This window comes from Scyliorhinus canicula, chromosome 19 (genome assembly GCF_902713615.1).
Source record: "Scyliorhinus canicula chromosome 19, sScyCan1.1, whole genome shotgun sequence".
Taxonomy (NCBI): Eukaryota; Metazoa; Chordata; class Chondrichthyes; order Carcharhiniformes; family Scyliorhinidae; genus Scyliorhinus; species Scyliorhinus canicula.
Window position 1 is genome coordinate 49,696,765 of NC_052164.1, and position 22,066 is coordinate 49,718,830.

The 22,066-nt window shown below is 51.3% G+C and overlaps 1 protein-coding gene across 1 annotated transcript in view; it reads right to left on the minus strand.

Annotated features, from left to right (window-relative positions):
* Positions 1 to 22,066, minus strand: part of LOC119954179 (cytochrome b561) — a 63,640-nt gene that overhangs the window by 14,878 nt on the left and 26,696 nt on the right. The gene's annotated exons all lie outside the window — the stretch shown is intronic.

The window sequence follows — 22,066 nt, forward strand, 5'->3', positions numbered from 1 at the left end:
ATTTATGGATTCAATGTTTTTTAGACTAGTAGACGCATCTATCCTATCTACTCCAGATTCATCAATAAATCTGCTTTGTTCATTTGCTTCAAAATTTCCCCCATGATTGGTACTCCTCCACAAAGAAGTCAAGAAAAACATAAAGGTAAAAACTGGGGAATACTATACTAAAGCTAGTGGTATGCTGGAGGATTGGGAGAACTTTATGGTTCAGCAAAAGGCTGTTAAAAATAAAATCAAAAGAGCTAAGCTGAACTACAAAAGGAAACTAGCAGAAAACATAAAACACTGATACCAAGGGCACGATTCTCCGCTGTCCACGACGGGTCGGAGAATAGCAGGAGGGCCTGCCCGACACTTTTCCCGACCTCCCGCTATTCTCCCCCCCCCCCCCCAACGACACGAATCGCTGCTCGCCGTTTTTTACGGCGAACAGCGATTCTCCCCTGGCCGATGGGTCGAGTTCCCAGGCCTTTACGGCCGTTTTCACGAACGCAAACACGCCTGCTCTCACCGTTCGTGAAAACGGCCGCAAAGTGCCGTTCCGGACAACCATGGCACCGATTGGCACGGCCGCACCGATCGCGGGCAGCGGGTCTGGTACTCACGCACTCTTTGTTCCTCCGCCGCCCCGCAGGATCAGTCCGCGGGGCGGCTGAGGTGCATGACGGCCCGCGCGTGCGCGGGTTTGACGCATATGCGTGATGACGTCATCCGCGCATGCACGGGTTGGAGCCGTCCAACCCACGCATGCGCAGCTGACGTCATCGTGCGCCTCAGCCGCCGTGACGCTTGGCGCGCGGGCTTAGCGACGGCCGCTAAGCCCGCAATGCCGTGCTTCGCGGGGCCGCGCTGCTAGCCCAGCACGGGGGGGAGAATCGGGTCCCGGGAGGGGGCGCGGAGGCTGCTGTGAAACACGGCCAGTTTCACGGCAGCCTTTACGACTCTCCGCATTTGCGGAGAATCGCGCCTCAAAGACTTCTCTCAGTATGTAAGGTGGAATAGAATAGTTAAAGTAAATGTTGGCCCTTTAGAGGTACTGGTGAGGCAATAATGGGGAATACAGAGATGGTGGAGACACTGAACCAATATTTTGCTTCTGTCTTCATGGTAGAAGATAATGAAACATTTCCAAAAACTACAGTTTATGCAGAGGAACTTGGTGCAATAACCATCACTAGGGCAATCCTATTGAATAAACTAATGGAATTAAGGGCAGATACGTCTCCGGGGCCTAATAGCCTGTAACCTAGAGTATAAAAAGAGGTAGCAGAAGAGATAGTGGATGCATTGGTTATGATATTTCAGAATTCCATGGATTCTGGAAGGGTCCCGGTGGATTGTAAATATGCAAATGTGATGCCCTTATCCAAAAAGGGAGAGAAGCAAAACGTAGGAAACTATGGGCCAGTTAGCTTGACCTCTGTAGTGTAGAAGTTGCTGGAATCAATCATTAAGGAGGAGATGACTGAACATTCGGAAAGACAAAGCTCAATCCACCAGTGTTAACATGGTTTTATGAAGGGTAAGTCATGCTTGACAAACCTGCTTGAGTTCTTTGAGGATGTAACCAGAAAGGTGGAGAAGGGAGAACCTGTGGATGTGGTACATCTGGACTTCCAGAAGGCGTTTGACAAGGTGCCGCATAAAAGACTGTCGAGAAGGTGAGATCGCAGGGGATTGGGGGTAGAGTTCTAGATTGGATTTAGGATTGGCTAATTGACAGAAAGCAGAGGTTTGGGATAAATGGGTCCTTCTCTGGCTGGCGAACTGTAACTCGCGGGTTGCCGCAGGGATCAGACCTCACATCAACTGTTCACAATCTATATAAATAATCTAAAAGCAGGGACAGTGTGTAACATAGCAATATTTGTGGATGATGCAAAAATGGGTGGCATTGTAGCACAATGGGCGGCACAGTAGCACAGTGGTTAGCACTGTCGCTTCACAACGCCAGGATCCCAGGTTCGATTTTTGGCTTGGGTTACTGTCTGTGTGGAATCTGCACGTTCGCCATGTGTCTGCGTGGGTTTCCTTCGGGTGCTCCGGTTTCCTCCCACAAGTCCTGAAAGACGTGTTGTTAGGTAATTTGAACATTCTGAATTTTCCCTCAGTGTACCCGAACAGGTGCTGGAATGTGGCGACTCGGAGCTTTTCACAGTAACTTCATTGCAGTGTTAATGTAAGCCTACTTGTGACAAACATTATTGTTAAATAGGTGAGAAAGCAGGCAGTAAAGAGGAGATAAAGATTTTATATAGGAATATAGATAGGTTAGGAGATTGGGCCAAAATTTGGCAGATGGAACTTATTGTAGATAAGTGTGAGGTTGTCTATTTTGGTCAAACAAATAGAAAGGCAAATTACTACTTAAATGGAAAGCAGATTCAAAATGCGGCTGGGATTTGGGTGTCTTTCTTCATGAGTCACAAAGTCCATATACAGTTACAGCATGGAATTTAAAAGGCAAATGGAACGCTATTGTTCATTGCAAAAGGACTGGTGTATAAAAGTGGCAAAGTGTTGTTGCAATTGTAGAGTTGTGTTGGTGAGACAACATGTGGAGTATTGTGTCCAGTTTTGGTCTCCTTATTTGAGGAAGGATGTGCTGGTCTTGGAGACAGTTCAGAGGAGATTCACCAGACGATTCCGGGGATGGAAAGGTTGATGTATGGGGAGAGATTAAACAGTTTGGGCTTATACTCGCTGGAGTTTAGAAGGATGAGAAGGGATCTGATCGAGGTATATGAAATAACTAAAAAGGGATTGGTGAAGTAAACATAGACTAAATATTCCCCCTTGTAGGACAATTTAAAACAAGAGGTCACATATATGTTGAGAGGATGGTGATTTGTGGAACTCGCTGCCCCTAGTGCGGTGATGTCCAAGTTGTTAAATGGTTTGAAAAAGGAGATAGATACAGTTATGATAAAGAAAATGGGTTGAATGGATGTGGGGAACAGTTAGGGAGGTGGATTTGAGACCAAGAGGAGATCAGCCATGATCTGACTGAATAGTGGAGCAGGCTCGAAAGGCTGAATTGCCTTCTTGTGCTCCTAATACCTATGTTCTTATGTTTCCTTTTCAAACCCACTCCACTTCCCTGGGTACCAATCCTACATCAACCCATCCCATTCCTCCCAATCTCTCCCAAGCCCACCAACAAAGGGCAACCCTGAAGCGATCTAATGGCACTGGGCCTTCTGAACTCATCTGGTGAAAGGGGATGGGGTTCTTGTTAGGGGATCCTCCAGGCATTGTCGCCCCAGTTTGAGGAGACACAGTTGGGGCAGTGTGGATGGGAGGGAATGGTGAGGTGAATGGGCAGGAATGAAATGGGCAATGGCTCTTGACTCTGGCCTGGAATTAGTCAGGTGGTCAGTAAGCCAGGTGAAAGGGGAAAGAACAGCTGACAGGAATGATGATAGTCTTGACATCCTGACCTGGACTCCTGAAGGACATATCAAGTGTAGTGAAGAGTTCAGTTTATAAAGAGGACAAATTGCACTTACAAAGGACAGCACGGTGGCCTAGTGGTTAGCACAACCGCCTCACGGCGCTGAGGTCCCAGGTTCGATCCCGGCTCTGGGTCACTGTCCGTGTGGAGTTTGCACATTCTCCCCGTGTCTGTGTGGGTTTCACCCCCACAACCCAAAAATGTGCAGAGTAGGTGGATTGGCCACGCTAAATTGCCCCTTAATAGAAAAAATAATTGTGTAATCTAAATTTATTAAAAAAAAATTTTTTTTTTTTAAAAATTGCACTTACAATGAGCCAATGGTTTCCTTGAATTCCCTACTGCTTGGAGTCTGCCCCGTACTATTCTTTTCTCTTTGCAACTCCAATTTAGACAGCCAAAACGTGTGTGTAGTTCAAAGGGATAGGTTTATGGTGTGAGAGGCAAGGTTTAGAGGAGATGTACGAGGTAAGTTTTTTTACACAGCGGGTAGTGGGTGCCTGGAACTCGCTGCCAGATGAGGTGGTGGAAGCAGAGACGATAGTGACGTTTAAGGGGCATCTTGACAAATACATGAATAGGATGGGAATAGAAGGATACGGACCCCGGAATTGCAGAAGATTTTAGTTTTGATGGGCAGCATGGTCGGCGCAGGCTTGGAGGGCCGAAGGGCCTGTTCCTGTGCTGTACTTTTTTGTTCTTTGAACAGGAGGAGGTCAGGCAGCAGGGTAAGCTACTCCATGATTCAATTTGATTCATAAGGTTTTACAGCCCAGAAAAGGCCCTTTAGCCACCCCATCCTCATTGGCCATCAACTATTCCAATTCTATTTTCCAGCGCTTGGCACATAGCCTTGTATGCAACAGCATTTCAAGTGTTCATCGAAGTACAACTTAAAAGCTGTGAGGATTCCTACCTCTACCACTGTTCCAAGCAGTGAGTTCCAGATTCTACCCACCCTCTGGTTGAAAAAAGGGTTTCCTCACAACTCCTCTAAACCTCCTGCCCATTATCCCTGGTTATTGACCGCTCCTCAAAGGGAAAAGTACCTTCCTAGCCATCTTATCTATGTCCCTCATAATTTTATACATCTCAATCAGGTCCCCCCTATGCCTTTACTGTTCCAGGGTAAAGAAACTAAGTCTATCCAGTCTCTCTTGATAGCTGAAACACTACAGGCCAGGCAATGTCCTGGTGAATCCCCTCTACACCCTCTCCAGTGCAATCACTTCCTTCCTATAGTGAGATGACCAGAACTGTACACAATACACCTGGGGCCTAACCAACATTTTACACAGCTCCAACATAACCTCTCACCTCTTATATTCAATGCCTCGATTAATAAAGGCAAGAATCCCACAGGCCATCTTAACCACATTATCTACCTGTCCTGCCATCTTCAAGATCTGTGAACCTGCACATCAAGTTTCCTTTGATCCTCCGTACTTCCTAGGGTCCGACCATTCATTGTATATTCCCTTGCTTTGTTAGTCCTCCCAAATTGCATTACTTCACACTTTTCATGGTTCAATTAAAAGGGCAACATGGTAGCACAAGTGATTAGCACTGTGGCTTGTTATGTGCCAGGGTTTAGAGAAACTATCATAGAGTTCATCTGACCCACAAATTTTACTAGATTGTGGTGTTGCTCGTTATGCTTTTACTTAATTGCTGTGTTTTAATAAACTTTGCTCTAGAGTCGCCAGCTATCTTTCTGATACCACCATGAGGTTCAAAGCCAAGTGCTGATCAATAACTCAATAGACCAGTTAGTAAGTTTCAAACCAAAACACATTTATTATACACACAGTCAATCACTACTCATGCATAAACTCTACTTACTAAACTATCACTGCTACTAATGGCTTATACTTAGCTTTTGAATGGCCCACCAGGTCAGAGGAACAATGGCCTTTGTCCGGTTCTGATTCTGCTGGCTTCAAGCTGGTATGGAATAGTAGCTAGGAGCGTCTATCTCATAGCGTGCGTTGACTTGAGACTTACTTGGTTGATGTAGCTGCTAGGCAGGTCTCTCCTCGCTGAGAGTCATGGTCAAGAGTTCTTTGAGAGCTGCCAAGAGAGCAAACTGAACTTGGGGACTCTACTTTATTGTCCCCAGGGGTTTCGCGCCCTTTTGGGCAGACCCCGGACTTGGTCCCAATTAATTGGACCATGTCCCAATCGTTTTTATCGATTTCTGCAATACTGGAGTTGTTCCCTGATCGTTAGCCCTATGTGTCCGTTGACCTTCCTTTGTCCTAGCTCCCATTGGCGCCGGGGAGTCTGGTTTGGTCCCGATTGATTCAATGTTTCTGATTGTTTCTGGGGATCGCTCATTTGTATGTAGATGGCTATTGGTTTCAGTTCTGTCTGGGTTCTGCAAATCTTAATACACAGGAAACCTTGCACCTCCCTGTAGCTGGCCAATTTACCCTGCACTCTTTGCGGGCACCCATTTTGGAATCGGGACGTGGCCACCCCCCCCAGGTGGCTGCAGTGGCATGGGGAGCATTTGGCCCACTCTATAGCTGTGGTGCAGCAGTAATGGAAAAGTATTTTTTAAAAGCAAAACAATGTTTATTCCATGAACTCAAGTTAACCTTTTTAAAACATAGTGAATATCTTAGCAACCATTAATTCAAATACAACCCCCAAAGAATACAACACTAAGTAATTCTTAAGCTGTCCTTTTAACATCCATGATGTGGAGATGCCGGCGTTGGACTGGGGTGAGCACAGTAAGAAGTCTTACAACACCAGGTTAAAGTCCAACAGGTTTGATTCAAACACGAGCTTTCGGAGCGCAGCTCCTTCCTCAGGTGAATCATTCAAAAGACTTCTTACTTTTAACATCCAGAAGACTTATAAAAAAACCTTTCAACACAAGTACATCAGGTTAAAGTCACTGCTAAGAGCAGCTATTAGTTTTAAATCACCAAAGGATCGATTTAAATTCTTTAGATTAGAGAGAGAGACTCTAATACACCTTCTGGCTATGACTGCAGCTATACAGCTCTGAAAACGAAACTAAAACACACCCTGCAGCGAACAGCCTAAAACGAGAGTAAAAAGCGGACAGACAGCCCAGCCCCACCCACTCTCTGACATCACTACAGTAATAAACACCCATTTCTTAAAGGTACTCTCACTACAGATATTTATATACACACCCATTTATAAACACCCATTTCTTAAAGGTACTCTCGCATGACAGGCTTCACAGCACCAGGGTCCCAGGTTCGATTCCTGCTGAGTCACAGTCTGTGCAGAGTCCGCAGTGTCTGCGTGGGTTTCCTCCGGGTGCTCCGGCTTCCTCCCACAGTCCAAAGACGTGCAGGTTAGGTGGATTGGCCATGATAAATTGCCCTTAGTGACGAAAAAAGTTTAGGAGGGGTAATTGGGTTATGGAGATAGGGTGGAAGCGAGGGTTTAATTGGGTTGGTGCAGACTCGATGGCCCGAATGGCCTCCATCTGCACTGTATGTTCTATGTCCTAAATTCTATTTGCCATTCTTCTACCCTTCTAACAGGCCATTTATACTGTCCTGTAATCTAAGACCTTGCTCCTCACTATTTACTACACCACCAATTTCTGCGTCATCTGCAAACTTACTTATCATACCTCCTATAGTCACATCCAGATTATTAATGTATACTACAAGCAACAACAGACTCACCACTGATCCTAGTGGAACATCACTAGACACGGGCTTCCAATCACAAAAACAACACCCAACCATTATCTTCTTTCTCCTACAACACCAGGTTAACGTCCAACAGGTTTGTTTGGAATGACTTGTTTTTGGAGCGTAGCTCCATCATCGGGTGACTTCTTGTTGTGCCCACCCCAGTCCAACGTCTACATCTCCACATCATGGCTTCTTTCCCCTACCATCAAGCCAGTTTTGGATCCAGTTTAACAAATTGCCCTGAATCCAATGGTTTCATCAGTCTCTCATGTGTGACCTTGTCAAAAGCCTTACTAAAGCCTATGCAGACTACATCAACCGCACTATCCTCATCTACACACCCAGTCACCTCCTCAAAAAATTCAATCCAATTTGTAAGACATGACCTCACTTTGACAAAACCATGCTGACTATCCTTGATTAATCTTTGCCTCTCCAAGTGGAGATGAATTCTGTCCCTCAGAATCTTTTCCTGTAGTTTACCTACCATTGAAGTTAGACTCGCTGGCCTGTAATTTCCTGGTTTGTCCCTACTTGGGACAATAATGGCAACACATGAGCTGTCTTCCAGACCTCTGGCACCTCTCCTGTGAGCAGAGAAGATTGACTATTTTTGTCAAAGCAACTGCAACCTCCTCCTTTGCCCCCCCCCCCCCCCCCCCCCCCCCCCCCCCCCCACACACACACACACACACACACAGCAATCGAGGATACACCTCATCTGGCCCCGGGGATTTAAGGCCATCGGGCAGGAGATACAAAAGTCTGAGAACATGCACTAAAAGATTCAAAAGCAGCTTCTTCCCTGCTGTTACCAGACTCCTAAATTACCCTCTTACGGACTGATCTGATATCTTCACCCGATGGCTGTGTCTATGTATTTACATTGTGTATTTTATGTTGCCCGATTATGTATTTTCTTTTCAAGTACGGAAGAATCTGAGCTGCATGTAGAACAACACTTTTCACTGTACCTCGATACATGTGACAATAAACCAATCCAATCCAATCCGTTAAAACTGTGAATATGTCCTCGCCCTTCAATGTTAAGTCATTCAAGTAAATCGCAACGTGCCTCCTTGACTTCTCTACCTACATCATCCTTCTCCGCAGTGAACACAGATGCAAAGTACTCACTTAAAATCTCACATATATATCCCAGTTCTACACACAAATTGCTACATTTGTTGCCTAATGGGACCTACTCTTACCCCGGTCAAGATCTGGCACAGAGGGCAGAAAGGCCTATAGCGTTTGCTTCCAGGACATTAGCAGCAGCAGAATGAAAGTATGCCCAAATTGAAAAGGAAGGACTGGCTGTGAAATTTCACCAGTACTTGTACGGACGGAATTTCACTACAATCACAGGCCACAAGCCATTGATGGGTTTGCTGAAAGAAGACAAAGCGGTGCCACCAATAGCTTTGGCCCGGATCCAACTCTACTACAGGCGGCAAAGGATACCCTGCCAGTGGCCGCACAAAACATTTGTTTGTGGGCTCCAAGGGACGTGGTTTTATCAAAAATCAAACACATGGGGGCGGGATTCTCCCATTCGGCGGCAGACTCCATGCCGTCGGAAACACCGTCGCATTTCACGACGGCATTAACGGGCCGCTGGGAGTACTGATTCTGGCCCCCACAGGGGGCCAGTACGGCGCTGGAGCAGTTCACGCCATTCCAGCCCGGCACGAACTGTGCACTTCGGGATCCACGCATGCACAATGGCGGCGGCGCCAACCTGAGCATGCGCGGTGGCTTTCCTCAACGCGCCGGCCCCGAAGCAACATGGCGCGGGAGTTCAGGGGCCGACGCGGAATAAAATAGGCCCCAGGAGTGAGAGGCCGGCCCGCAGGTCAGTGGGCCCCAATCGCGGGCCAGGCTCCATCGGAGGCCCACCCGGGGTCGGAGCCCCCCCACAGGCCTCCCCCCGACCCTGCGTGCAGAGGTCCTGCCGGTTGCGACCAGATGTGGACGGTGCCGGCGAGACTCTATCTTTTAAGAGCAGCCGCCCGGCCCATGCCGGGCCGAGAATCGACGGACCCGCGACGGAACCACGCTGGCGTCAATGACGCTGATTCTCCACTGCGCTCCGCGGAGATGGCCTTAAATCCCCGGGGTCAGATGAGGTGTATCTTAGGTTGCTGTGGGGGGCAAGGGAGGAGGTTGCAGTTGCTTTGACAAAATGAACTCCGTGTGCCGGCGTCGGGGCTGCGTATTGCGAGGATCCCCGGTTGCGGGGATTCTCCGGCCCAGCCCCGGGCTGGGAAAATCACGTCCAGGATGCTAACGGAGGAGATGGAAAGACCGGTCCACACAGAACCCCATCCTGACTGGAGCAGAAGAGAGCAGATCACTGTGGAAGGTGGGATACTGCTATGGGGGGCTTGAGTAATAGCCGAAAAGCCATGCTAGCTGAACTACATCATGGGCAACCTGGAGTTTTGAAAATGAAGATGCTGGCCATGACCCATGTCTGTTGGCCGGGCCTGGACACAGACATAGCAGCATTGGTAGGTCGGTACCAAGAATGCCAACAAGGGCAGAAGGTGCCACCGGCAGCCCCGCTGCACGTATGGGAATGGCCGGGTAGACCATGGTCGCGACTTCAAGTCGATTTTGCAGACCTGTTTATTTCATAGAATTTACAGTGCAGAAGGAGGCCACCTGGCCCATCGAGTCTGCACCGGCTCTTGGAAAGAGCACCCCACCCAAGGTCAACACCTCCACCCTATCCCCACAACCCAGCAACCCCACACCGAACACTAAGGGCAATTTTGGACACTAAGGGCAATGTATCATGGCTAATCCACCTAACCTGCACATCTTTGGACTGTGGGATGAAACCGGAGCACCCGGAGGAAACCCACGCACACACGGGGAGGATGTGCAGACTCCGCACAGACAGTGACCCAAGCCGGAATCGAACCTGGGACCCTGGAGCTGTGAAGCAATTGTGCTATCCACATGCTATGTGTTCAATGTATTTTGTTTGTAATAGTAGATGCCCTTTCCAAATGGCTCGATATTTACAAAATGAACTCCGCAAATTCGACAGCAACCATCAAAAAACTTCGCCCCTCGTTTGCAACACATGGTTTCCAGGATATGTTAGTTTTGGATAATGGATCGGTTTTCACCAGCCAAGACTTTACAAAATTCATGAAGTCGAATGGCATTCGGCACACAAGGACGGCACCATACCAACCGGCATCAAATGGTCTGGCAGAGAGAGCCGTTCAGATCCTAAAAGTCGGGTTGAAAAAAAACCAATCAGCAGCATCATTGGACACCAGAGAGTTACGCTGGCTACTTGACTATAGGACAATCCCACACACCACAACGGGAATAGCACTGGCGGAGCTACTCATAGGCAGATGACTCCGAACCCGGTTGAGTCTACTCTTCCCAAATTTAGGTGGAAGAGTAGAGCAACGCCCAGAGGCCCAATGCAGGGGCCATGACAACACTCGCCGAGAAAGGCAGTTCAACAGATGAAGAGGTATGGCTCAGAAATGCGAATGGCCCCACATGGGTAGCAGGAACAGTCAAGGCCAGGACAGGACCTGTAATTTGACTCGACTTCCGGGCGGCGAGCGAGGAGGTCGCAGGGAGAGGGGCTCCCGCAAGCGCCAGGAAGGAACCCCCCCGACAGGCCGGACGGCGGAGGAGGAGCGGGCGGCAACGGCGGAGGAGGAGCGGGCGGCAACGGCGGAGGAGCGGGCGACAACGGAGGAGGAGCGGGCGGCAGCGGCGGGCGGCAGCGGAGGAGAAGCGGAGGAGGAGCGGGCGGCAGCTGAGGAGGAGCGGGCGGCGGCGGAAGGTGGAGGCGAGGAGCAACGGCGACAGGGAGGCCCAGCAGCGGCAGGTCCAACCCCTCTCCCCCCCCCCCCCCCCACGCGGGCCGGGAACGGTGCGGCAGCGGCGGGCCCTCTTTTCTCCCCCCCCCCCAAACCAGCAGCGGGGACCCACCCCCCAACCAGCAGCGGGACACCCCCCCCCCCCCCCAACCAGCAGCGGGGACACCACCCCCCCCCCCCACCCAGCAGCGGGGACACCACCCCCCCCCCCCCCAACCAGCGGCGGGGACACCACCCCCCCCCCCAACCAGCAGCGGGGACACCAACCCCCCCCCCAACCAGCAGCGGGGACACCAACCCCCCCCCCCCAACCAGCAGCGGGGACACCACCCCCCCCCCCCAACCAGCAGCTGGGACACCACCCCCCCCCCCCCAACCAGCAGCGGGGACACCACCCCCCCCCCCCAACCAGCGGCGGGGACACCAACCCCCCCCCCAACCAGCAGCGGGGACACCAACCCCCCCCCCCCAACCAGCAGCGGGGACACCACCCCCCCCCCAACCAGCAGCGGGGACACCACCCCCCCCCCCCCCCAACCAGCAGCGGGCCCCGGCCCACTCGCCCCTCCCCCTCCCCCCAACTGCAGTGACCACCACGTGGCAAGGACAAAGGGGGACTCTCTCTCTCTCTCCTGGGCGAGTGGAGAGAGAAAACAAAAGAAAAAAGAGACTTATATTTCTGTTCTTTTTTTAAAATAAAAACCCAAAAGAAAACTGGTAAAGAGAAAAGGGGTGAAATAAAGGGGTAAAGGAAAGAAGGGGGGAAATAAATTTTTCATTTAAAAAAAAATATATACATATATTTTTATATATATATATATATATATATATATATATATTAATAAATAAAATTAAAATAGGGTGCGGAAAAGGGGGAAAAGAAGAACAAGGAGAGAAGAAACGATGAAGGGGAAGGGGGAGAAAAAAATGCCAGAAGGGACCCAAGAGAAAGGGGGCACCGGAGGTAGACGGGGCAAAGGGCAAACCAGCTTGGGCGAACGAGTCAACACGCGAAGCAGCGGGAAGAATGTATCGCCGCATCCAAAAGAGCTGGACGGGCGGGCAACCTCTCCCCTGGGGTTAGAGGGGGGCGTGAATTGGAAGGAAGCCATTGCCGAGGTGGTGAGGGAGCAGCTGCAGGCAATCAAGGCAGAGTTAAAAGCAGACACAGAGGCCGCAGCACAGGCAGCAGTGACCAGGGCCATGTCAGGGGTGCAGCAGGCTCTGACCAGAATGGAGGAGAAAGTGGATGCCCAAGGGAAGATACTGGAAGCCCAAGGGGCAACCATTAAAGAGCTGGAGAAGGCAGCGACTGACGTGAGCGACCGGGTCATGTCCCTGGAGAGGGAAATGGCGAAACTGAGTGCAACACAGGGGAGCCTGAAGGGCAGGGTAGACGACCAGGAGATCAGCTCGAGAAGGCAAAACATTAAGATAGTGGGCCTGCCAGAGGGGATAGAGGGTAGAAATCCCACAACATTCGTGGCTGCGATGCTGGGCTCCTTAGTGGGGCGGGAAACTTTTCCCACCCCACCGGAAATGGACAGAGCTCATCGGTCACTGCGCCCGAAGCCCAAGGAAGGGGAAAAACCGAGAGCAGTTATAGCCAGACTGCACCGGTACCGGGATAGGGAGACAATCCTGCGCTGGGCCAAGGAGAATAGAGCCTGCAATTGGGACGGGCACGCCATCCGAATCTACGAGGATTTTGGAGCGGACATAGCTAAGAGACGGGCGGAGTTCAACAGAGCGAAAGCAGCTCTCTATAAGAACAAAGTGCGTTTTGGTATGCTGTACCCAGCAAAACTCTGGGTCACATACCAACACAAGGAATATTTCTTTACAGCCCCTGCCGAGGCGAATAGATTCGTTGAGGAGCACGGGCTGGAAAAACGCCATGGGAAGTAGGGACGAGGGGCCCATGGCAAGGAGATACGTCATGCCGACGGGGGGGTGGGGAGGGGCGAGGCAAAGCCAGCCCCCTCCCCCCTGGCAGGAACACCCAGGAAAAACAACCCAATGCCCAAGGGCCCGCTCCAGATGGGAGGCCAGGCCCCGGCACGAGGGAACGGGAGTACTGGAGAGGGGAGAGGGGAAGCGGGACAGCAACCTCCGAGCGGGGAGCCACCGTGCTAGCAGGAAAGCTAGCGAAGGGGGCGCGCAACAGAGCAGGGCCGCAGCGCACCCCCAACAGGGGGGAAGGCGCCAGGCAGGGGAGGGGGGGGATCACCCATCAAAGGTGGGAGAGCAAATGGGGACAGGAATGGGGGAGAGAGGGGCAATGGAGGGGTACACAGGGGTATCCCCGAAAGGGATAGAGCGGGGGGGGGGGGGGGGGGCACTCGGGGGGCGAGAGACCAGGGAGGGGAAATGCAGGGACGAAGGGACAAAAGAGGCCAGAAAGGGAATAGGGCCACAAAGTGCCACAGACAAGGGCTCGAAACAGGGAACTGCTGCAAACACCCACCCAGTACGGTCTGTGGGTGAAGGGGCCCCCCGGAGTGCAGGGGACTACCCGCGTGGCGGACACACAGTGGACGGCCATGGCGGGTGTCCCCGGGACAAGGGGGAACCCCGGAGCGCAGGGACCCGACCGCATGGGGAGAGCAGTGATAGTGGACATCCTGGACGGCCCCCTAACAAAGGGAAACCCCAGAGGGCAGGGGCGCGTCCACCGGACAAATATGGTTAACCCCACAGGAGCAAGGGGGCAGAAGCCCCCCACCAGAATAGTCACCTGGAACGTAAGGGGACTTAATGGCCCAGTGAAGAGATCTAGAGTCCTCACCCACCTTAGAAACATGAGGGCCGACATAGTCTTCCTCCAAGAGACGCACTTGAGGGAGCAGGACCAACTGCGGGTAAGAAAGGGCTGGGTGGGACAAACCTATCATTCCTGTTATGGGGCAAGGGCCAGGGGGGTGGCGATCCTGATTGGCAAGAGGACAATGTTTAGGGCGACAAAGACGGTTACGGACCCAGGGGGACGGTATGTCATGGTCAGCGGGGCCCTGGATGGGGCGCCGGTAGTCCTAGTTAACGTGTATGCGCCCAACTGGGACGACACGAGCTTCATCCAAAAGACCATGGCAGAAATCCCGGACATAGCGACGCACCGACTAATCATGGGGGGGGACTTCAACTGTGTACAGGACCCAACGACGGACAGATCAAACCCCAGAACGGGGAAAACCTCAAACATGGCAAGGGAACTCAGTCACTATATGGAGCAGATGGGAGCAGTAGACCCCTGGAGATTCGCCCACCCGGGGGAGAAAGAATTCTCTTTCTTCTCCCCAGTACACAACGTGTACACCAGAATTGACTTCTTTGTGGTGGGGAAAACGGTGCTTCCAGAGATAGACAAGGTGGAATACTCCGCAATTGTGATATCAGACCACGCTCCACACTACATGGATGTGCGGCTAGAGACGGGAAGGGCCCAGCGCCCCAAATGGAGGTTGGACGGTGCCTTACTAGCTGACAAGGCCTTCAGCGAAAGGATAGCGCAGGCCATAGCGGAGTACACTGAGATCAACCAAAACGGGGAGGTCTCACCCTCCACGTTCTGGGAAGCGCTTAAGGCCGTACTAAGAGGGGAAATCATAGCCTACAAAGCGCAAAGAGATAGGGAGGAAAGGGTGGCTAGGCAGAAGCTGGTCGACTCCATACTGGAGGTAGACCATAAATACTCCGAGGCCCCGACCGTAGAACTCCTGGCGGAGAGGAAAGAATTACAAAGGAACTTTGACCTGCTCTCCACCAGGAAAGCAGTACACCAACTCCGCCAGGCACGCGGGGCCCTATACGAACACGGAGACAAAGCCAGCCGCCTGTTGGCCCACCAGCTGAGAAAGCAGGCAGCCAGCAGAGAAATTGCGCAAATCAGAGATACCAGAGGCACGTTGGAAACAGAACCAGAGAGGATTAACAAAACCTTCAAGGCCTTCTACCAAGAGCTGTACACCTCAGAGCCCCCAACGGGGAAGGCTGGGATGAACCGGTTTCTTGACGGACTGGACATACCAGTTGTGGGAGAGGGCAGAAAACGGGATCTGGAAGCACCACTAGCACTGGGAGAGATCATGGACAGCATTAGCTCCATGCAGGCGGGGAAGGCGCCGGGACCGGACGGATTCCCGGCGGACTTCTACAAAAATTTGCGACAGCGCTGGCCCCGCACCTGCGGGAGATGTTCACAGACTCGCTAGCTAGGGGCACATTGCCACCCACGTTAGCACAGGCCTCAATCTCGCTGATACCTAAGAAAGACAAAGACCCAACGGAATGTGGGTCATACAGACCCATATCTCTGCTGAATGCAGACGCCAAAATACTGGCCAAAATCCTAGCCAAGAGGCTAGAAGACTGTGTACCTGAGGTGGTCACAGAGGACCAGACGGGCTTTGTCAAAGGTAGACAGCTTACCGCGAACATCAGGCGCCTGCTGAACGTGATAATGACCCCCTCCGGGGAGAGAACACAAGAGGTGATCGTCTCCCTGGACGCAGAAAAGGCCTTCGACAGAGTCGAGTGGAAATACCTCATAGAGGTACTGGAGCGGTTCGGGCTTGGAACAGGGTTCACCGCTTGGGTAAAGCTCCTGTACAACGCTCCCATGGCGAGTGTACAGACCAACAATACCAACTCCCAATACTTCCAGCTGCACAGGGGCACCAGACAAGGATGCCCACTGTCCCCGCTGCTGTTCGCACTAGCAATTGAACCGCTAGCAATCGCGCTCAGGGCAGCAAAAAATTGGAGGGGGATCCGAAGGGGAGGTAGAGAGCACAGAGTCTCACTCTATGCGGATGATCTGCTCCTCTATATCTCGGACCCACAAAGCAGCATGGACGGAATCATCGCGCTCCTGAAAGAGTTTGGAGCCTTCTCGGGCTACAAACTCAACATGAGCAAAAGTGAGATCTTCCCAGTACACCCGCAAGGGGGGGGGGGGGGGGCAGCACTAAAGGGGCTGCCGTTCAATCAAGCCCGACATAAATTCCGCTACCTGGGGATCCAAATAGCCCATGACTGGAAAGGGATCCACAAATGGAACCTCACCAGCCTGACGGAGGAAGTTAAAAAGGACCTGCAAAGATGGAACACACTCCCGCTCTCCCTCGCGGGGAGAGTTCAGACGATCAAAATGAACGTACTGCCCAGGTTCCTCTTCCTGTTTAGATCCATTCCGATCTACATCCCCAAGGCCTTTTTCAAAGCGCTGGACAAACTCATCATGGCGTTCGTATGGGGGGGTAAAAATGCTAGGATCCCAAAGAAGGTCTTACAAAAAACAAAAACCAGGGGAGGGCTAGCCCTCCCGAATCTACAATTCTACCACTGGGCAGCAACAGCCGAGCGAGTAAGGGGATGGATCCAGGAGCCAGAGGCTGAGTGGGTGCGTGCGGAGGAGGCCTCCTGCATGGGAACCTCCCTCCGGGCCCTCGCCACGGCAGCACTCCCATCCCCACCCAAAAAACACTCCAGCAGCCCAGTGGTGACAGCCACCCTCCAATCCTGGAACCAACTGCGGCAGCAACTTGGCCTGACCAAAATGTCGAACAGGGCTCCCATCTGCAACAACCATAGGTTCACACCAGCACTGACTGACGCCACCTTCAAAAGGTGGAGGCAGGACGGGGGGACACTGACAGTCAGGGACCTATACACGGACGACAGGATCGCAACACTGGACGAACTGACAGAGAAATTTCAGCTAGCTGGGGGGAACGAGCTACGGTACCTGCAGCTCAAAAACTTCCTACGAAAGGAGACAAGGACGTACCCACAACCGCCACGACAGACACTACTGGAAGACCTACTGGACGCAAGTATCCTAGAGAAAGGGAACTGTAGTGACATGTATGACCGACTGGTAGATAGGGACGACACCGTACTGGACGCAACAAGAAGGAAATGGGAGGACGACCTGGGGATGGAGATAGGGTGGGGACTCTGGAGCGAAGCACTGCATAGGGTCAACTCCACCTCCACGTGCGCAAGGCTCAGCCTGACGCAACTAAAAGTGGTACATAGAGCCCACTTAACAAGAACCCGTATGAGTAGGTTCTTCCCGGAGGTGGAAGACAGATGCGAACGGTGCCAAAGAGGCCCGGCCAACCACGCCCACATGTTCTGGTCTTGCCCCAGACTCGTGGAGTACTGGACAGCCTTCTTCGAGGTTATGTCCAAAGTGGTGGGAGTGAGGGTGGAGCCATGCCCGATAGTGGCGGTCTTCGGGGTTTCAGAACAGCCAGATCTATTCCTGGGGAGGAGGGCGGACGCCCTTGCCTTTGCCTCCCTGATCGCCCGCCGTAGAATCCTGTTTGGCTGGCGGTCAGCAGCACCGCCCAGAGCTGCGGACTAGCTGTCCGACCTCTCGGAATCTCTCCAAATGGAGAAAATCAAATTTGCCATCCGAGGGTCGGACGACGGCTTCCACAGAACGTGGGAGCCATTCATGCAACTGTTCCGGGACCTATTTGTGGCCAATGTACAAGAGGAAGAATAGTCGGGGGAAGGTAGCGGGAGGGGGGGGGGGGCTACAGGTTCGGTACGGGGGTTCGATGGCTAGCTAAGGCCCAAAACCAAACTAAATAAACATGTTGAGGGGGGGGGGGGGGGGGGCGGGCGCAGTTACTACTACGAAGATGCTTACCTGTAAATATGTATGTTAATTTTTGCGTGTTTGTTTGTTTTTTTTGTTCTTTTTCTCTCCTAACAATTTGTAATTTGTTCAATATAAAATATGAAAACTGAATAAAAACATTTATAAAAAAAAAAAAGGACAGGACCTGTGTCGTATCAGGTACGTGTGGGAAAACATGTAATAAAGAAACACCTGAACCAGGTGCGGGCCTCAGATTTGTTTACCGAGCACCATGGCGAGTCCTCCCCGACAAACTATTCACGCCCCTCCACTGGTGAGGACATCGGACTCGGATATGGACACCATGGATGATGCCGCAGCTGTTCCCCTGCCGCCGGAGGAAAGGAGTGAACCGCCACTCAGGCGCTCATTTCGGGAAAGATTGGCGCCTAGCTGTTATACGCCTCCCTACATCAGAGGCCAAAGTGGAGGATGGCTCGAGTGCTTTGAAAGGTTAGTCATGGCACAAATCAACTGCAGCCTCCCAGATTGCCTTGATCCGCTGTAACAGGTCCACAGCAGACGCCATCTCTCTGGCCCTGCACTCTCCCCTGGAACGCCTAGATAACAAAGACACTATGTCAGACTCCTATTTAATCGAATACAGCTCAGCCTTCAACACCACCATTCCTATGAAACTCATTTCCAAACTCCGTGGCTTTGGCCTTGGCTCCTCCCTCTGCGACTGTATCCTGAACTTTCTAACCTACAGACCACAATCAGTAAAGATAGGCAACAACACCTCATCCGCAATCATCCTCAACACCGGTGCCCCACAAGGCTCTGTCCTCAGCCCCCTACTATACTCCTTATACACCTATGACTGTGTGGCCAAATTCCCCTCCAACTCAATTTTCAAATTTTCTGATGACACCACCGTCTCAAACAATGACGAGACAGAGTATAGGAATGAGATAGAGAATCTGGTGAACTGGTGCGACGACAATACAAAAACAACAAAACGAAAGAGATTATCATCGACTTCAGGAAGCGTCGTGGAGAACATGCCCCTGTCTACATCAATGGGAACGAAGTAGAAAGGGTTGAGAGCTTCAGGTTTTTAGGTGTCCAGATCACCAACAGCCTGTCTTGGTTCCCCCCATGCCGACACTATAGTTAAGAAAGCCCACCAACGACTACTTTCTCAGAAGACTGAGGACATTTGGCATGTCAGCTACGACCCTCACCAACTTCTACAGATGCACCATAGAAAGCATTCTTTCTGGCTGCATCACAGCTTGGTATGGAGCCTGCTCTGCCCAAGACCCCAGGAAACTACAAAAGGTTGTGAATGTAGCCCAGTCCATCACGCAAAACAGCCTCCCATCCAGAAAGGCAGCCAGCATAATTAAGGACCCCACGCACCCGGACATACTCTCTTCCCCCTCCTTCCGTCAGGAAAAAGATACCAAAGTTTGAGGTCACACACCAACCGACTCAAGAACAGCTTCTTCCCTCCTGCCATCAGACTTTTGAATGGACCTACCTCATAGTAAGTTGATCTTTTCTCTACACCTTGACATAACAATGACATTATATTCTGCAGTCTCTCCTTCCTGCCTTATGTACGGTATGCATTGTTTGTACAGCATGTAAGAAACAACACTTTTCACTGTACACTAATACATGTGACAATAGTAAATCAAATCAAATCAAAAGGATACGGACCCGGCACAGAAACTAAGCAGGAGACCCCCTGAGTCACAAGGACCACGGGAGCTCCTCGGACTTTGGGGGGGGAAGGTTGTAATGACTTAGGCCAAGGCTTTGAGATTTGCCAATTAGAATACGAGTTCCCTGATTGGGCCACTAATCAGGGAGTGTCAGATCCTCTGCCCTCACATTGAAGACAGCAAGCTGAATGCACCTGGTTGTTCGGCTGCAGGTTTTGTAAATAAAAGGAACTCTCGTGACGAGACTTCTGCCTCCGTCCACTTATTGCAAACGCCAGTTTTAAGGGCTGTTTTCTCATTCCAGCAGGTCTGGGCATGGTTTCTCTTCAGATTGAAGAAAATTAAAATCTGTCCATGAGCTGGAAGCAGGGGCTGATGCAAAAATCAAGTGTCTCTACAGGAAGAGTGAGATCTGGATGCGAACCTGGAGCTGAAGGCTCAGTTTAATAAAAACTAAAGTGACTCTTCATTCGAAATCCTAATGCTGTGAGTATAGAAATCCTAATGCTGTGAGTATTGAATGTATGAACTTTTACCTTAATTTACCTTATTTTCACCCTTTCCCACCCCTCTGTGTTTGTCTGCCTTGTGTGTGTGTGAGTGGAGGGTGGGACCTAGTATTCCAAAGCCATTATTCCATTGTAATTATTTCATATTTCATCTTTATTTCTGTTTTAAATGAAAATTAATGGGCGGTATTCTCCGACCCAATCGCCCGGAGCCTGCATAGATCCCCTTCGTGGCCAGAATTCTCCGCCACCCGGGAATCGGCGGGGGCAGGAATCCTTCCGCGCCGGTTGGCAGGCCCACCGCGGCGATTCTCCAGCCCGCAATGGGCCGAAGACCCACCGCTGAAAGACCTCTCCCGCCGGCGGGAATTGGAGCACCTCTGGTGCCGGCGGGAGCAGGCGGCGCGAGCGGGCCCCGGGGGGTGCCCCCACGGTGGCCTGGCCCGCGATCGGGGCCCACCGATCGGCGGGCGGCCAGTGCCGTGGGGGCACTCTTTTTCTTCAGCTGCCGCCACGGCCTCCACCAAGGCGGAAGCGGAAGAGACCCCCCCACCGCGCATGCACCGGGATGACGTCAGCGGCCGCTGACGCTCTGGCGCATGCACGCCCTCACACCGGCCGGTAAAGGCCTTTCGGCCAGCCGTTCGCGCCGGCTGGCGGTGCGGAAAGGCCGTTCGCAACGGCCGGCAGGGAGCCAAAGGCCACTCGCGCCAGTCGGCGGGGCGCCAACCCCTCCGGCGTGGGCCAAGCCCCTAAAGGTGCAGAGAATTCCGTACCTTTGGGGAGGCCCGACGCCAGAGTGGTTGGCGCCACTCCGGTATGCCGGGACCTCACGCCCCGCCGGTTAGGGGCGAATACCGCCCAATGTGTTTCAACTTACAAACAAGTGGAGTGGTCAGGGGCGATTTAATTTGAATTGGAATTATCCTAAGGGTTAAACTAAGAAAGCACAATTATATTTGAAACTTCTTCCTTTTTCCATTGTCCGCAAGTTTAAAATTGAATTCATACAGCCCAGGGCGACAATCTGATCTGATTTCCTATTCCAAACATCTCTGTGATTCACAATAAGCACACTGATCCATTTAAGAGCACATCTGCCATTCCCATTGTACCTGCAAATTTTATTAAGAGCAGCAGCCTTGAGGCAGGTTGTCAGCTCTGGGATGGGATAATGAATCCTGCACATAAGCAACCAGACCCTGCTTGGACCTAAGTGCAGAGATAGGATGTGTGTCTCCTCTGATTATCATGAAGGCAGTGAACCTGGCTGTTATCTGACCAAATAGTTAGTGCCCTGTAAGTGGGTGACCAGCAACTTGTACTGACCAGTAATGGATATTCTTCCCCAGTTTTATTGGCTGAGTGCAACAGTTGCTGCACTTCATGTAACTCTCAGCTCTCCTGTTTTTACAGCAGCAACAACAGCTTGTTATATCTGTATGGCGGATTTAATCTCCGGAAACAGGAGCATTATCACATTTAATCTGACACCAAGCCACACAAAGAGACGTTAGGACAGTATGGTCAAAGGGTTCGGTTCTAAGTAGCATCTCAAAGGCGATAGTGCAGAGGATTAGGGGAAATTCCAAAGTTTAGGGTCTTGCTGGTATCTGGATTGGAATCTTCCAACTTCAGAGAGCTGGAGAAAGTAAGTGTGGTGAGCAAAACACAAATCAGGTCATTGGGGACTAGACAGAAACCCACATTCCTACTGGGTGTAAATTGCATTCCGCATTTTGCCCACTAGGCTTTTGACTTTATCTTTTACCTCCTGATCTTCTCCCCTGATCTCCAAAACCCATTTTTGATCTATTCAAAACTGGGAGGGTGAAGCTCAGGTGAGAGTTGTCATGCATGGTTTTCAGTGTAAATATTAACACAGTTCTGGGGAACTTTCTTAAATACTGCCGTGTTACTGTGATCCTCCTGAAAGCAACAACAGACCCTCTGCCCAGGACCTCATCACTGTAAATACCGTCATAACCCCATGAACTTCCCAATCACTGGAGCTGTATTGAGTGGCTATTGTTACTTTGCATTATTACTCTCTTGTTGCTCCAAAGGAAAATTCTCCTGTTTGAATCTAAATTCTCTTCACACCTTGGCTTTCTATGCCTGTGTGCTTTGTTTTTTGGGTTTTGGAGGTTGTACAACACTTCACAATTTTGAGTCCCGACTAATGGAATAGATTGTCTTTCTCTTTGTTTGGATATTAGCTACAGT